The following is a 2,948-nucleotide window of genomic DNA, read 5'->3' on the forward strand; positions in this document are numbered from 1 at the left end:
TGCGTGTGGTCTGGCTTTTGAGTTAATGTTGACACTCATCCATTGCAGGGAGACATGTCTGCAGAGGGGACAGGCATTCTTCCTTAACGTGAAGTCCGGGTCAGCTAGTCTTTTAACCCTAACACTTGCAAGATTTCCCATGTATGTTCTAAGAGAGAATGGTTGATAGCTCAAATCTCTGATAGCCCTGACACATAATAAATACACATTATTTTCTTTTTATCTGCTTCCTGGCATACAGCTGCTGGCACCTTTGGCTCTGGGCAGTGGTAAGAGTCTTTTGTATGGCAAGGGAATAACAGGTGGCTGGGCGCTCCTGAGTGGTCTCAGCGTTGGGTTAGTTACAGCAAACATCAAAGCATGATTAGAGAGTTAGGGCTTTCCTACCCACAGCCTCTGGGGAATGGAAAGGCTGAAAACGGAAGACAGACTCAATGATCACCAGTGGCCAGCTGATGTAATCAATGAATCACTCTATAGAGTGAAACTTCCAGAAACATTTTGAAACTGAGCTCATGGAGGTTCTCAGGGCTGGCAGAAGGAGAGCTTAGGGACCCCTTACCCCAGTATCTCTCCCTGACCCTGTGCATTGACTTCTGCCTGTTTTTCCTCCCATCTTTTTCACAGATCCTTTGCTATTTAGTTAGTTAGTTGATGTATGTTCCCCTGCTAGTGCACTATGTGCTTATAGTGTCCAAAGAAGCTGAAAGAGAACCTCAGATCCCCTAGAACTTGGGGGTACTGGTGTTTGTGAGGTTTCTGATGTAGATGCTGGAAACAGAAACCAAATTCTCTGCAAGAGCAACAAATGCTTATAACCCCTGAGCCATCTCTCCAGCCCTTCACATTCTTTATTAGTAATCCTGTAGTTCTAGTGGTTTCCTGAGTTCTGAGAATCACACTAGGAAATTAATCCACTAGCAAATTAAAGTATAGTATAGTATAGTATAGTATAGTATAGTATAGTATAGTATAGTAGTCATGCCGTGTATGTGTACTGCTGCTCAGAAGCAGAGCTTATACCTGTGTCTGGGATGGAGCCATCTGCTGGGACACATCCCTTACTCCATCGGGTCTGAGGCTATGGTCCTGTAAATAGTGTCAGTACTGGATTGCATTGGAGGACACTGACTGGTGTTCCCTGGAGGATTGCTTTGATTGGCATGTGGGGAGAAACACCCACACACCTGGTGTCAGAGATAGCAAATGGCTGTGTGAACAGAAAACAAGGAAAAGCTAAGTGTGAAAGTAGTATCTGAACGTGGTATAATCTTCCAACAAGGGAATTCTGTTTGAAGTCTGTCACCATCTCTGATATGTCCTGCACATTTAAATGTCCTTTGTGTTGAGACATTGCTGGCAGTGTTATTTCTCTTGCATATGAATGTCATGGAAAAGACAGGTGTGAAAGCAAATGCCCTAGACTCTCTGTTCTCTCTCCGGGCTGCATTCCCACAATTCCAACAGCGTCTGCATGACAAGTGGAAACCTCGTCGTTCACATACTTTTTATACATGATAGGAAACAGCTCAACATTTGGTTCTATTTAGACTCAAGTTACAGACATTTGGCCTCAATTGAATGTTGAGATTTTTCTTTTTATCTGAGTAGCTTGGTGGACTCTGCTCCAGGTCTATATGTATGCTTGTCCTTCAAAGAGTACAAAAATGAAGGAGCAGAAGACCGTCGATTGATCTCCCTTTCAGAAGTCTGTTATACTCTCTTGGGAATTAAAACTGCTCTCATAGTTTTTTTTAATCCAACTACAGGTTACTACTACTAATCATTATACTGTTCCTCTTTGTTTTGTTTCTTCAATGCTATGTAGCTTTATTTCTCTCTTCTGGGTGTAAATATGCCCTCCTGCCCTGCCTGCCCTCCTTCCTTCCTTCCTTCCTTCCTTCCTTCCTTCCTTCCTTCCTTCCTTTCTTTCTTCCTCCCTCCCTCTCTCCCTCTGTCTCTCTGTGTCTCTCTCTGTCTCTCTGTGTCTGTCTCTCTGTGTCTGTCTACCTCTCTCTGTTCTTCTCTCTCTCTCTCTCTCTCTCTCTCTCTCTCTCTCTCTCTCTCTCTCTCTCTCTCTCTCTCTTCAGAATCTCACTATATAGCCCGGGAATGAACTTATAAACTCCCTGCCTCTGCGTTTTCCAGAGTACTGAATTACAGGCATGAGTCACAGCAGCCAATGCTAATGGCAGGCTGTTATTAAAAAATCAACTTATTTCTGGAGAAAAGCACAACTTGGTAGAGATCATATGACCTCTCACTTCTCAAATCAGCCCTCATTCTCTGAACATCCTCACAGTCTACTCTGTGTAAGTTCATGCCCTGTGACTCTAGACAATGCCCTAGTGCCTGGCGAATCAGTCAGCAGCTTTCTGAACATGTTCTCAAACCAATTGATCCAGTACTGTTCCTGTGGTCTCATTAGGTCTTTCTTCTGGATGAGAGTGGGTGAACACTTGTGGGGCCATGAGGAAACATGTACAAAGACAGAGAATTGCTAGCACCTGTCACTATATTGCATAATGACATAGTCCTGTTGCTTCTTCGTTGATGTTTATTTTCAATATATTGCAATTATCCTTGGGGGGAGAGCCTTTTTCACAACTTGTTAGTTTTTGAACTTCTCTGTAGATATCACTTTTCCCTTCATCTTGACTTTCACATGTACTCTAAAGACCTTACAGTTGAGAAAGTGAATTCTGACAGTACTGGGCCTGTTTATTCTTTAATATTTTGATACCTTGAGTTATAAAAATAGGAGACTGAGACCTGCAGAAGTGGCTCAGAGGTTTGAAGCTCTGGCTGCTCTTCCAGAGAAAGTACCACTCAGACTCCAGAGTCACTGAGCTCAAGGCCCAGAATACCTCATGACTCACTGCTATGTTGTGGCTCCTGGAAGTAGACATTAGTATGTGAGGAAGGCTAAGTTACAGGACCAGACTAGC

The sequence above is a fragment of the Mastomys coucha genome, unplaced genomic scaffold (genome assembly GCF_008632895.1).
Source record: "Mastomys coucha isolate ucsf_1 unplaced genomic scaffold, UCSF_Mcou_1 pScaffold4, whole genome shotgun sequence".
NCBI lineage: Eukaryota > Metazoa > Chordata > Mammalia > Rodentia > Muridae > Mastomys > Mastomys coucha.